Genomic DNA, 15,562 nt, shown 5'->3' on the forward strand with positions numbered 1-15,562 from the left:
AATCCAAAGTGGATGGAGAGTTCATGCAATTTTATAAATCTAAAGTGGGAATTTTTTTTCAGAAAGTTGTTTTGTATACACAAAGTAAAATTTAATTTACTGAAAGCAGAGGTGGTAGTAGTAGTAGTAGTAATGGTATTTATTAAGTGTTTATTGTATGCTCTGCACAAAATACCCAGGCAAAAATTAGAACCTGTTCCTGGCCATCAAGAGATGCACAGTCTAAGGTTAAAGGGAGGGGAGAAGGAATGGGTGACCGTCACATAAGTAAAGATGAAACAATCGAAGTAGAAAAACAACATTAAAGATAAGGACAATGATGTTTATGCGTGTATGCCTTGATTAGACATGTTCCCTGCCCACAACTAGCTTATAGTCTAGAGATGGAGAGATACAATAATATGAATATATAAATTATGGATATGTACAAAAGTGCCATTGGGTTGGTGGGGGGGGTGGGTGAATAAAAGGGATCAAATCAGGGAGACGCAGAAGGGAGTAGGAGAAATATTTTGGGCCGAAATAGCTCAGTTGGGAGAGCATTAGACTGAAGATCTAAAGGTCCCTGGTTCGATCCCGGGTTTCGGCACGTGTTGTATCTTACTTCTCAGCGTATCCTTATGGAACTTCGTTTGCGCACTCACAGTTCTTTCACTTTTTTCCTTCTACAGCCCACCCCGCACCCTCCGCTCCTCTGCCGCTAATCTCCTCACCGTACCTCGTTCTCGCCTGTCCCGCCATCGAACCCCGGCCCACGTCATCCCCCGGGCCTGGAATGCCCTCCCTCTGCCCATCCGCCGAGCTAGCTCTCTTCCTCCCTTCAAGGCCCTACTGAGAGCTCACCTACTCCAGGAGGCCTTCCCAGACTGAGCCCCTTCCTTCCTCTCCCCTTCGTCCCCCATCCACCCCCATCTTACCTCCTTCCCTTCCCCACAGCACCTGTATATATGTATATATGTTTGTACATATTTGTTACTCTATTTATTTATTTATTTTACTTGTACATATCTATTCTATTTATTTTATTTTGTTAGTATGTTTGGTTTTGTTCTCTGTCTCCCCCTTTTAGACTGTGAGCCCACTGTTGGGTAGGGACTGTCTCTATATGTTGCCAACTTGTACTTCCCAAGTGCTTAGTACAGTGCTCTGCACACAGTAAGTGCTCAATAAATACGATTGATGATGATGATGATGATGATAAGAGGAAATGAGGGCTTTGTCAGAGATGGCCTCTTGGAGGAGATGGGCCTTCCGTAAGGCTTTGAAGGTGGGGAGAGTCACTGTCCCATCCCAACCTCCCACCCCCACAGCATTTATGTCAATTTCTTTACATTTGGCTACTTCCCTACCTGTAATTAATTTTAATACCTGTCTCTTCCACTTGACTGTACACTCCTTGAGGGCCAGGTTTTTGAGTTTTTTTTATTTTTTCCTTTTTTTAATGGTTCACATTAAGCACTCTGTGCCAGGGACTGTACTAAATGCTGGGGTAGATACAACCTAATCAGATGGGCTACAATCCATGTCCCACATGTGGCTCACGGTCTTAATTCCCATTTTACAATTGAGGTAACTGAGATACAGAGAAGTGAAGTGACTTACCCAAGGTCACACAGCAGACAATTGGCAGAGCCGGGATTAGAACCCAGGTCCTTTGGACTCCCAGGCCTGTGTTCCTTCCACTAGACCACACTGCTTCTCTAAGTTGTGACTACATACTTTTCTAACCGCTTAGTACAGTGCACTGCACAGCGTAAGTGCTCAGTGGGGAGTAAATTCCTCTCTCTCAGACTCTAAGGCTTATGTGGGACAGGCACTGTGTCCGATGAGACTGTACTGAGCCTACCCCAGTACTTAGCACAGTGCTAAATTATTATTATCATTATTATTATCGCTTGATACCAGCTGTTCATAACATTTTTCATTAGATTTGCAAATATCACCAAGGTGAGCATGACCAGGATTTAGGAAGAAGTGCGGATAAGTAGCGTGGCCTAGTGGATAGACCATGGACCTGTGAATCAGAAGGACCTGTGTTCTAATCCTGCCTCCACCACTTGCCTGCTGTGTGATCTTGGGCAAGTCACCTAACTTCTCTGTGCCTCAGTTACCTCATCTGTAAAATGGGGATTGAGCCTGTGAGCCCCACGTGGGACAACCTGATTACCTTGTATCTACCCCAGCGCTTACAACTGTGCTTGGCACATAGCAAATGCTTAACAAATACCATAATTATTATTATTAATTATTATGAGTGCCAGCTAAAAATGGTGAAAAGATGTTCACAAGGGCTACAGTTGCTTGAAGGAGACTGAGCCCCTGGGAGAATGGGATTGTACCTGATCTGATTGTACTGTAGCTAGCTTAATGCTTAGCACAGTGCTTGGCACACAGTAGGTGCATAATAAACATGATTATGATGATAATGACGATGGGATGGTTCGGGATGCTGGGAAATTAATGGGGGAAGCCTTGCTGGAGGAGGCAAGTGAGTTTTTGAATGTCGGGAGAGCTGTGGTCTGCCTGAAGTGGGAGGGAAGGAGTTCCAAACTAGGGGAACAGTGTGAACAAGGAGATGGAGGTGGGAGAAGCAATTAGGATTGATCCGACTGGCCCACGGACCCATGGACCTTGACCATAGATAGGTCAAGCCTGGCTGATTTCTCATGTATTTGTTTTCCTTCTCAAAAACACCTGCAGGATGCCTCTGAATTCCACAAGCTTTTGCACAGGAGAAGGGTGGATCACGCCTCCTACTTGCAAGCAGGCTTCTGCTGCTTCTTCAACTTATTGGAACATTAAAAAAAAAATTTTCACTTGGCCAAGTTTATGCGCAAAGCTATATATGAACATAAAAAGGCATTTGCAAGTGCAAATCAAATACAGCAGTAGGTTCCAGAGGCCCCCAATTAGCACATGAAAAGCATTTTTATACGTTAAGAGCCATAGATTTCTCAACATTAAAATTTGCCAGCTTAAACAGGCAGATCTGAAAAACACATCCTTTACTGTTTTACTTCTGAAGACTTGTAATGTATTTCCACTACACGATCGGAAATAGTCATTTCGAGTACTTGAGAATTATCCCTAAAGAAACAAAATAAAGATTGTCTTTGTGTGAATTGTATGTGTTTATTCTGCCACGGGGAAAAAAGGATGGTTGGATTAACGAAGAGTCTTTAATTTTCTATTATCTTTTAAATAGCCTTGCTGATAGAGACATTTGGTGATATTGTTTTGATGGACCAGTGTGTACACTGATGGTGTTGGCTAAATGGTCTAAGAATGCAGAGACTCAAGGATATAGTTATTGAAGTTTCTAAATGAATTATATATTTTTGTGCAATGGGAGCCAAGAATGAACATGTCTGCAGAAGTATACACATTTTTGGAGGCAACACATATTTAGTAAGTGTACCAGGTAGTTCTGTGATGTATGATCTGAACACCTTCATGATGAATTTGAAGACAACAAATGAGGTCTGGATGAAAAGTCAACAGAAGGAATTGAACAAGTAACAACCCACCAAAAATATCTACCAAATTGATAAAGCTTCCACATGCATTACTGGAATGGGTGAATGATCACTGGGAACTTATGCAGATTGCCCAGATAATAATACCACTAATATCTGTCCTCTCTTTTATACTCACCTGTAAAAGTCGGAGGCCCTCTCAAACCTTTTTAGGGATTAAATAGCCTTGTTTTGCTGTCCTGGGCCAAGGTTTGAATTTGAGAAGAGAAGGCTTACCTCTTCAGTGTTCAAATGTCACAAAAAGTACGATATGGTTTCAACTGGGAAACTAGAAGAGAATGGCCACTTGGATATTTAAATGGTTTGAATGTAACCATGAGTGATTTATCTTCCCAGAAGCCAGTGCTAATGATTGAAAATAGTTTTTTCCCAAAGGAAAAACACACTGCTGCTTTTTTCCCAGAGAAAATCATTCTGAAAACTGTTGGGGGAGGTTGAGGAGGCAGGCTATAGTCGAGATATATAACATATGATAAAGCATCAAATGTTATCTACGCAAAATAGTTTTAGGAAATTTTCATGAAGTCTTTAACTGGCAAATAAGCTGTGATGCAAAGTGATTCCTAATAGAAATATAAAACTACTCTTTCCTACGAAAAAGTGGCTTCAAGATTCAATTTTAAATGGAGTCATTATGCTCAGAGAACTGTGAAGTAGGATAAAGCCACAAGCGAAGAGACTTGACCTTGTTTACATTGTCATTTCTTGCTACTATAAATTTAAAATGTAGTATATTAGGCTCTTGAAGTGGACTAATCATTCTATTTAATGAACAAAATAGTTCCACACTCAGTAAGCCTATATTAGATTCAAAGCTTTCCCTTCTAGAATAGCCGGTCATCTCCCTCCTCTCCTCCCCTTCATTCTCTCTCCCTCCACATGCACTCCTCTCCCCCACCCTCTGCTCCCATTTCCCTCCCTGCCCCTTCCAGTGGTTAAAGTTTGGGTTTCTCAATCTCAACAAGCCCAAACACAAGATGAACAACGGTTGTCCATCCAAATTCACCTATGGAATTATTTGAATCTCAGAGACCGCTTTCACTTCGCCTTTCAGCGATCAATCTCAGACCCTCTGAAGATTGATTTAAGGACTTACTATCTTCTAGACTGTAAACTCGTTATGGGCAGGGAACATGTCTGCTAATTCTTTTGTGCTGTACTCTCCCAAGTGAGTAGTACAGTGCTCTGCACATAGTAAGCGCTCAAAAAATACCATTGATTGATTAAGTACTGTGTAGGCAGGATAGAGTCGATCAGATCTGAATTTTCCCTCTACCACTTCCCTAATGACCTCCTGCTTCCATTTCCTCATTCTCATCCTTTCCAGATGTCTCTTATGAGGTTTCCTGACTGCTCTTAAAATCCAGTCCTCCAGCCCATACCATCAACCTCATCCATTCTCACTTCTCAAAAACAACTTGCTCCCACCCTCCTTCTCCCCCCACCTCCTCCCCCATCCTGCTATTCCAACTATTCAACCTCCTTTGGCAACTTCTAATAACAACATTAATAATAATAATGAAATTTACCAAGTGCTTGCTAGATATAGATATATATTAAGAGAGGGCAATAAAAAGAGAGCTATTATGAGCATATTATGAGAAAGGAGAAAGTCTTAATTGTTCTTTATAACTTTCTCACCAGGAATACATCAAGAAGCATTGATTTTTAATTTTATAGTGACGCTGACCATCACCATAATCAACAAGAGCATTTATTGAGTACCTACTGCATGCAGAATATAATCATGATGATGATGGCATCGATCAGTCAATGGTATTTATTGAGCACTTACAACCTGCAGAACACTGAACTAAGCACTTAGGAGAATAGGTACTTGGTAGGTACTATGCCTGTCTTTGAGGAGTTTACAATGTAGTGACATCAAAATTAACCCATGAATACTCAAGTATATTCAGTATCCAGTCACAGTGGACCATCCTTGGTTAAAGATAAAATGATTATATCATCTGTAAGATTTCTATTACTTCTTTCCCAAACAGGTCTTTAATTAGGTGACTATGGAGCTGTGATGGTTTCAGTGACTCGACAGACTTTAAAATTCAAGCATACACTTACAGACCAACGATATCAATGGGAAATTGATTACTTCATTTCAGTAAATTGTGGCCACCTTAGTGAAGTAAACTGACATTATTACTTTTTATTCATTGTCGTTACCATAATGAAGCGAGACAAGGCTGTTGCCAATTGCAAAATGCAAAATGCAAACTGACAGAATGCTAGATGTCATGCCTTAAAGCTCACTGAGTCCTTCTGGGATTATTTTTAGGGGGTTAGAGTAAAACCTACGGAGAATTCTCACACATATCTCCATCTGCAAATTCACCTGCTGTTCCAGTGAAATGTCAGGCAGCAGAAACATACAGGGTTTGAGGCAAATTTTTGTATTTCAAACAAATAAATGAGAGGCCTTTACCAATGGTGGGCTGAAGTTTTAAAGAAAGTAGATGAGGTAGAATTAGTCAGGTCCCCCACGGGAATCAAGATTTGACTGGCTAACCTAGAAAAACCTCTTTTCTGCTAACATAGTAAACTCTACAGGCAGACACAGAAGTTGGTGCTTCAGGCTACATCCCTGCTCCTACTCTTTGTAAGACATTTTGATCTGTCCATCCATCCCATGAGATTGCAAGTTCCTGGAGGGCAGTGATCATGCATCCTGTGTCTTGTTTCTTGCAATTTCTCCAAAGTTCTTAATACAGTGCTTTGCATACAGTAGGCATTCAATAACTATCATTGATGCTGCTACTGCTGATCCTATCTGTGTTCTGGTGACCCTAAATGCCCATTAATTTAGGGGGGTGGGTTTCACTTATTTGCCTGGTCAACAGTCACAGTTTGCCTGCAGTTGGGGTGCCGGAGCTAATCAATCAATGGTATTTCTAGAGTGCTTAGACTGTGAATTCCCTGAGGGACAGGGACTGTGCCTAAAATTATTATTATGGTATTTGTTAAGCGCTTACTATGTGCCAAGCTGGAATCCTTGATACAAGTTAATCAGGTTGGATACAGTCCCTGTCCCCTCTGGGGCTCACACTCTTAATCCTCATTTTACAGATGAGGAACTGAGGCCCAGAGAAGTTAATAGACTTGCCCAAGGTCACACAGCAGACATGTGGTGGAGCCAAGATTAGAACCCAGGTGCTTCTAACTCCCAAGTCCATGATCTATCCACTAAGCCATGCTGCTTCTCAAAAAATCGCACCTGTGTATTACAATTATTCCAGTGCTCTGCACACAGTAAGCACTTAATACATACTACTACTACTACTACCACTGCTTGCTGAGAGCAGAGCACTGTACTAAGCGCTTATTTGTGGTCAGACTGTGTGCCGATGCCCTTGGGAGTTGAGAAAAGAGAAAAAGCCAGGGTTCCGAATTCCTGGGAGAGAGTTGCTCCAGGGACCTGGTTGGTACCTTGTGATTCCCAGCCCAGGGACTGAGTGGGCGTGGGCAGCAGCTGTATTGACACAACACACCGTAATGGTTCCGATTTATTGTTTTTGCCGTCTCCAAACCAAGGAGTCGTTCCGGAGACAAAGCTGTCCCCATGTAGGTCAATAATCCGCATTTCAATAGTCCCTAAATATGTATTTACATAATGTTTGAGGATAAAAACGTTGAAGCACATGTATTTACACACTAGATCAAAGGATCATTTTTGGCTTCTCTTGCATTTCTTTTTCATCTAGAACTTTTGAGAAGCACTTAGAAATATACACATCTTGCACTTAAATGGGAATGGGGTTTGAATTTCTTGGCTTTCAAATGTTTTTTCTTAGTGAAGGTTGACGCTGCATCCTTAATTCTTACAGGACTAAACCAATCTCTTACATTATCCATGTGGGAGGGTATACATCCTAGGCTGATTGGACGAACAAATGATCACGACACCATAACAATGATTCCCTAGCTCATGGCATGAAAAGATCAGCCCCAAGACAAGTGCGACTTTTTTTAAAAAATGGCATGTGTTATGTGCTTACTATGTGCCAGGCACTGTACTAAGAGACAAGAGAATCAGATTGGACACAGTCCCTGTCCCACGTGGACTCACAATCTTAATCTCCATTTTATAGATGAGAGAACTGAGGCGCAGTGAAGTTAAGAGACTTGCCCAAGGTCACACAGCAGACAAGTGGTGGAGCTGGAATTAGAACCCAGATCCTCACGACTCCCAGGCTTGTGCTCTTTCCACTGGGCCATGTTGCTTCCCAGATTCTTCAATCTGATCATCAGGAAACATCAGTATTTTAATTCCTGATCCTTAAATCAAGTGCTGGCTAGTGTTTAGCCTTTGAAATGACTGTCTTTATATAGTGTTTTTGAAGTGGAACATTGGAGGCTGGGAGTCAGGAGATTGAGGTTCTTCTGGTTCTGCCACTGGCCTGTTGAGGAACCTGCAGTTAAGACTTGATATCTCTGTGCCTCAGTTGCCTAACTTACCAAATCGGGATAAAATTTCTCTTCTCCATCCCTTTTGAACAGTGAGCCCATAGTGGGATAAGAGCTGGGGCCAATCTTAGTGCCTTGCCTCCCTCTCCAGTGCTTAGCACAGTGTTGGCACATAGTAATAAAAGTATTAATAAGAGTGTAATGTATTTAGTGATGGAAAATATTTGTGGAAAAATACTACTCTCCCACCCAACAAATTCTGTATTTTCTGGAGTTTAGGCACGCCTTTCAGTTTTCTGTTTTATTTTAGATTTTATGGCTTCCCACAAATATTTCTTGGGCGCAAGACAGGCCAATGATTTTCCTTTATTAGGCGTATGTTACATTTGTCACAAGGTAATAGGATTTACATGGGGAAAGATCTCCAAGAATCTCCAATCAGGTGTCTTCTCTGGGAGAGATCGGAGACAAGCCTCTAAGGGCATGAGATGATCCTTGCCCTTTAAGGACTTTAAAATCTAACTGGCTCCTCTCAAAATTGGAGGTGGGAAGTTGCCCTGGGATGGGGGTGCTTGGGCATGCTCCCTTCTCTGTGCCCCAGAGCTCTAGGTGGGGATGGGGAGGTGAGAAGCATACGGTGCTGGCTGAATAGCGGGGACGAACAGTAAAATTGGAGTAATGGAATGTGATTCTAACTACAGAGAATACGTGTCTCCCACATTTGTCACAAGGTAATAGGATTTACATGGGGAAAGATCTCCAAGAATCTCCAATTAGGTGTCTTCTCTGGGAGAGATCGGAGACAAGCCTCTAAGGGCATGAGATGATCCTTGCCCTTTAAGGACTTTAAAATCTAACCGGCTCCTCTCAAAATTGGAGGTGGGAAGTTGCCCTGGGATGGGGGTGCTTGGGCATGCTCCCTTCTCTGTGCCCTAGAGCTCTAGGTGGGGATGGGGAGGTGGGAAGCATAAGGTGCTGGCTGAATAGCGGGGACGAACAGTAAAATTGGAGTAATGGAATGTGATTCTAACTACAGAGAATATGTGTCTCCCCTGATAATGCCTGGCTCAATTTCTCTGGCAAGGGCACGCATTAGAATGTGCAATTTGTTTTAGCAAATTTCCCCTCTTTGGCTCTGGAACCTGGGTTCTAATCCTGGCTCTGCCACTTGCCTGCTGGGTGAAGTCATTTGACTTTTCTGTGCCTCAGTGTCCTCATCTGTAAAACAGGGACTCAGTATCTGTTCTCCCTCCTACTTAGACTGTGAGTCCCACTTGGACAGGGACCGTGTCCAAACTGATTATCTCGCGTCTACCGTCATGCTTAGTAGAGGGCTTGGCACATGAGTGCTAAACAAATACCACAATTCTTATTAGCAGCATGGCTTAGTGGAAAGAGCCCAGGCTTGGGAGTCAGAGGTCATGAGTTCTAATCCTGGCTCCACCACTTGTCAGCTGTGTGACTTTGGGCAAGTCACTTAACTTCTCTGTGCCTCAGTTGCCTGAACTGTAAAATGGGGATTAAGACTGTGAGCCCCACGTGGGACAACCTGATAACCTTGTATCTATCCCAGTGCTTAGAACAGTGCTTAGCACATAGTAAGCACTTAACAAATACCATCACCATTATTATTATTATCGGTTACATCTTTGATTTCCTTTTCATAACTTCCAATCTTCCACCTAAAACATCAAGATCTGAGTCAAGATGAAGTCGAAATACTTGTTGCACAAATTCAAGTAGTAAAGTTTCTACGTGGCCTTGAAAAGTCTTATTAAATTTCCCCTTATTCCTGATTATCGGGTCTCGGCCCTTGAATTGTTCCATTCACTAGAAAATGCTGGTAAATGCTTTCAGGGCTTCCTATAAACTCACTATTCACCAGCGACCCAATTAACACCCTGTTAAGTTGCACACCTGCAGTGAAATTTCCCTCAGACCACTGCGGTGTAGCTTTAACCTCCCTGACATCTACATGATTATTCCTGAATATCAGCCTTGAGAATATATAAAATGATCCCTAATGTCTAGGCACACTGTATGCCTTTCCTTTGGTCTTCAGGGGGAAAAAATGCATTCATCTGGAGTTCAATTTCCCCAGTGGCGATCATCTCTTGATGGATTTGTCTCTACCCCAGAGATCAGAATAGGGCTTGACAAATAGTAAGTGTTTTAAAAATATAATAACTGTAATAATAATGATAGCAACAACAACAACAATAATAATAATAATAATGCTTTCCAGAATCAGTACCACTCCTGTCTCTCCCCACACTTTCTGAAAATCCCGTTCATTGGAAGAATGGTGAATTTGCTAACACATGTGTAATGTAAAACTGCTGATAATCAAAATTTGGGTTAATGTGAAATTTCATATTAATTCCCAAGGTTTTCAAGAAAATGTGGGTTTTTATAAGATTTTACAAGTTATGTCTCTTTCCATTTATACTGGCAACAAAAGCCACTTTTCTCAGTGATGCCCAAGGCTGTCAGTTATCTAATGAATGAAGTTGAAGGGTTGGAGCAGAAGGCTAGGAGTCTGAAGAGCAGGACTTTGTCTGATTCTGCTCCCAATTCACAGTGCTACCTCGGGAAAATCCTAGAACCTGGGGGCCTTGGTTTCCTCATCTAAAAATGGGCATAGTTATCCCTAAGCAACTCATAAGAGCTTTAATAATAATTGTGTCCTCTGTTAAGCGCTTACTATGTGCCACACAGTGAACTAAGCATTGGGATAGATACAGGATAATCAGGTCTGACACAGTCTCTGCCCCACATGGTTCTCTTAGTGGTTTTTATTTTTATGGGACTTGTTAAGCACTTACGATGTGTCAAGCTGTGTGTTCTAAATACTGGGGTAGATACAAGTTAATCAGGATGGACACAGTCACTGTCTCACATGGGGCTCACAGTCTTAGATCAGGAGATCAGGTACTGAACCCCCATTTTGCAATGGAGGAAACTGAGGCACAGAGAAGTTAAATGGCATGCCCAAGGTCATGTGGCACACAAGAGGCAGAGCTGAGATTTCTAGAAAACCCAGGTTTTCTACCTCCAAAGCCCGTGTTCTTTCCACTAGGGCCACACTCCTCTGAGGTTTTATGAGATTTAACATTTTCCAGGCATCATGAGACCTGAGATGAAAGGTGATACACTATATAAGTGCAAAGAATTATTGTTGGCGAACATATAAGGGAGTTTTTTTGACTGCCATTTGTTCTTTATGGAAAACCTGAAAAAGATTAGGTAAAACCACAAGGCTTAATTTTGTAAATGTGAACTGGCAAGAATTGATGATTTACCCCAGTGGGCGTAAAAATATCCAGAGTTCCAGCTAACGGTCCGATAAGTGTCTTATTGGAAAAAATACAATTTCCCTTCCCCAATTCCACTCTCCATTTATTTTATTATTTTTTTTATTATGACTATTGTCATGACTTAGTATATCTGTTAAGCACTTACTTATGTGTCAAGCACCGTTGTAAGCGCTGGGGTAGGGACAAGTTCATCAGGTTGTACGAAGCGCCTGTCCCACATGGGGCTCATCTATAAAATCCCCATTTTATAGATGAAGTAACTGAGGGACAGAGAAGTGAAGTGACTTGCTAAAGGTAACACAGCAGATAAGGGGCTGAGTCAGGATTAGAACCCAGGTCCTTCTGATTCCCAGGCCTGTGTTCTATCCATTAGACTATGCTGCTTCTCTTCCTCTTGGCACTGTATAGAATGGATGAGAGGGACAGTGCTTGACCTCAATGAGTCTCTGTTGTTAAAAAAAGGCAAATACATCATTGCCTAATTTTCTTGTTAAGGGCTCTGTTAGGGACCTGTAAGGGACCTGTATATATGTATATATGTTTGTATGTATTTATTACTCTATTTACTTATTTATTTTACTTGTACATATCTATTCTATTTATTTTATTTTGTTAATATGTTTTGTTTTGTTCTCTGTCTCCCCCTTCTAGACTGTGAGCCCACTGTTGGGTAGGGACCGTCTCTATATGTTGCCAACTTGTACTTCCCAAGCGCTTAGTACAGTGCTCTGCACACAGTAAGAGCTCAATAAATACGATTGATTGATTGATTGATTGATCACATTGTTCCTACCTGTCTTACGCTACTATATGTTGGCTGCATTTTATCTAAAAATTTAGAGGGGCTTGTGGCAAAGGGCACAAGAGACTTCAGGTTCCCTATTTGGCTCTCCCTGGGAGTAAGGTAAAGCTCTTCTTACCAGGCTGTGATATTGCTTTAAGAGGTGACCAAGGCAGGAGTATTATCAACACCATGCACCGCCAGTCCAAGTACTGCTTTCTTTTGTTTTTTACGGTATTTGTTAAGCGCTTACTATGTGCCAGACACCGTCCTAAGCACAAGTTAATCAGGTTGGACACAGTTCATGTCCCACCAAGGGTTCACAGTCTTAATGCCCATTTCACAGAGGAGGGAACTGGGGCACAGAGAAGTGAAGTGACTTGCCCAAAGTCACACAGCAGACAAGTGGAGGAGCTGGGATTAGAATCCAGGTCCTTCTGACTCCCGGGCCAGTGCTCTATCTACTAGGCCTCGCTGCTTCTCGTTTGTTGAGAGAACTCTGTCCAAGAATCAACAGGATAATCTCAAGGCTTGGCAGGAGCCATTTCCCCTATTAGACTGTAAGCTCCTTAAGGGCAGGGGAATCATGCCTTTTACCTCCATGGTATTCTCCCGAGAGCTTAGAGCCAAAGTCTGCACACAGTATTAGCATAATGATCATTATCATTATTGTATTTGGTAAGTGCTTTCTATGTATTCACACAGTTCTAAACCTTGAGATATATATGAGTTAACTGGTCCAGGTACAGTCCCTGTCCCACGCGGGGCTAACAGTCTAAGTAGCGGGAAGAACAGGCATTGAATTCCCATTTTGCAGATGAGAAAACTGAGGCACAGAGAAGTTAAGTGACGTATCCAAGGTCACACAGCAGGCAACTGGCAAAGGCAGAATTAGAACCCAGGTCTTCTAACTCCTAGGCTCATGCTCTTTCCACTAGGCCACAATACCCCCCCAGGCACTCCATAAGTATTGCTGATTGATTGATGCTAGTAAGTCACCACTTGGAGAAAAGTAAGGATTCTTAAATATGTGTCTTTTCCTTAGTCACAACCAACAGAAGCAGCATGGCCTAGGGGAAAGAGCACGGCCCTGAGAATCAGAGGACTGGGTTCTATTTCGGGCTCTATCACTTGTCTGCTGTGTGACCTTGGGCAAGTCACCTAACTTCTCTGTGTCAGTTCTCGCATCTGCAAAATGGGGATTAAGGCCATGAATCCCACACTGGACCTGGATCGTGTCCAACCTGATTACCTTTTATCTACCCCAGCACTTCGTACAGTGCCTGACACATAGTAAGCTCTTTATAAATACCATAAGAAAAGAAATCCAGTGATCCGGGGAGCAGTTATATTTTAAGGATGGGGTAGGAGACCTAGTCTTACTTGGCCAGGCAGGTAAGGGGGTAGCTGCAAGTCTGGCCTAAAAAGACCCAGGGGCCATAGTGGACCACAAGCTGGAAATGAGGCAGCGGGATTGCGCTAAATTGTCGCTGGAATGCATTAAAAAGGCCAGAAAGTAATCCTTCCTCCATGCATGCATGGTTCTGCACAGAGGACCACCTGCACCCTGAAAGTCCTAAACTTCCAGAGTTGATTAGTACCAGGCTCAGCATAAAGTATGACTGTTATGGAAACATTTCTCTAGGCATCTGAAGACTTTTGGCACAAGATGCAGCTTGCGAACCTGCCAAACAAAGGGAATCATAAGGAAAAACAGAAAGCCCAAACCACAGAGCCCCCCACACCTCCTGGCTGCCATTTCAGCACTTTCACATCACCTAAGCACTTTTATGACTTGACAAGAGTTTTGACCGAGATGGTAGCAGTCTGGGTGGAAGAGGGAAATGTGTACATAGAACCAGCGGGATTTAACAGTAGCTGCACTGTGGGAGTTGAAAGACAGTTAGGGCTTTTGGGACAGGGCAGAGGATGATGTCATAGACTGAGATGAGGTAGTTGGGAGGAAGATTGGGTTTAGTCAGTCGGTCAGTCGATCGTACCTATTTAGCCCTTACTGTATTCCGAGGACTGTACTGAGCACTTGGGAGAGTACAATAGAACAATATAACAGACACGTTCCCTGCCTGCAACAAGCTTATAATAATAATAATAATGGCATTTGTTAAGTGCTTACTATGTGCAAAGCACTGTTCTAAGCGCTGGGGAGGATACAAGGTGATCAGCTTGCCCCACGTGGGGCTCACAGTCTTAATCCCCATTTTACAGATGAGGTAACTGGGGCTCAGAGAAGTGAAGTGACTTGCCCAAGGTCACACAGCAGACATATGGCGGAGCCGGGATTCAAACCCATGACCTCTGACTCCAAAGCCCGGGCTCTTTCCGCTGAGCCACGCTGCTAGAGGGGAGAGAAGATGGAGTAGCTCGGTTTGGAGCATGTTTAAGTTTGTAGTTCAAGCAAGACAACCAAATGGAGAGATCCTGGAGGCAAAAAAGGAATGTGGAACTGTAGGTTAGGAAAACATAAGTGGCGGAAGGAGAATTTTAAAGATTCTCACAGTCCCAGCTTTGGCCACCATTGTGGAGAGAGAGGCTTCGGCCTGTGGCTTCAGGCTGCCCCAGTCTCACTGCCAGGCTTAGATCCGAGCGTCGACAGTTCATCAACCATATCTTGGAGGCAAAAAAATACCCCTTTTGTTGTAATGTTTGAACAACTCTACTTCTGGGACCAATTGCCCTGCATCAGGAAGGGTGGAGATACATTTTGTGATTGCTTCAAGCCACCTGAACAGCAGGCTACAGAGGGAGAGCAGGCGGAGAAGGATCTTACAGCTACAGTAGCGGTGGGGGTGAGAGGACAGGGCAGGTGGAGGAGTGAAGGATGGAGCTCGAAACCTCTCCGTCCTCCTCCTCTACTTCCGAAATAACAATGCCAACCACCAGCCTGAACCAGCCCTCCCCAGACCGTTCCCCAGAGTCTTCTGGAATGGGTGAAGCATTTGTGTTTGTGGCCACTCCAGACACTTGCCACTGTGGTCTTAGTAACAGAGATAGAGAAGCAGTGAAGCCTAGTGTATATGTTGCCAACTTGTATTTCCCAAGTGCTTAGTATAGTGCTCTGCACACAGTAAGCGCTCAATAAATACGATTGATTGATTGATTGATAGTGGAAAGAGCACAGACCTTGGAGTAAGAGCACCTGGGTTCTAATCCAACTCCACCTCTTTCTTGCCTGATGGGTGACCTTGGGCAAGTCACCTACGTTTTCTATGCCTCCATTTCCTCATCTGCAAAATGGGGATTTGGTACCTGTTCTCCCTTCAATTTAAGATTGTGGGGCAGGCACTGTCCCTGATTATCTTGAATCCACCCCGGTGCTTAGTACAATGAAAATGTAAGCACATAGTAAGTGCTTAACAAATATCGCAATTATTAACAAATAGTACTTATGGCAGCAAAAACTGCGGGGTGAGTGCTCTAGGTATGTTTAAGTGGTCCCTGGAGCCCCCCACCCCCACCCCAGACCCACCCCATCTCATTTTTATAGTCCC

At 43.0% G+C, this 15,562-nt stretch overlaps 1 non-coding gene across 1 annotated transcript; it reads left to right on the forward strand.

The window, feature by feature from the left end:
* Positions 1-516: 516 nt before the first annotated feature.
* Positions 517-589, forward strand: TRNAF-GAA. The gene has a single exon. It is a non-coding gene; the product is annotated as a tRNA-Phe (tRNA).
* The last annotated feature ends 14,973 nt before the right edge of the window (positions 590-15,562 follow it).

Source organism: Tachyglossus aculeatus, chromosome 18 (genome assembly GCF_015852505.1).
Source record: "Tachyglossus aculeatus isolate mTacAcu1 chromosome 18, mTacAcu1.pri, whole genome shotgun sequence".
NCBI classification, from domain to species: Eukaryota; Metazoa; Chordata; class Mammalia; order Monotremata; family Tachyglossidae; genus Tachyglossus; species Tachyglossus aculeatus.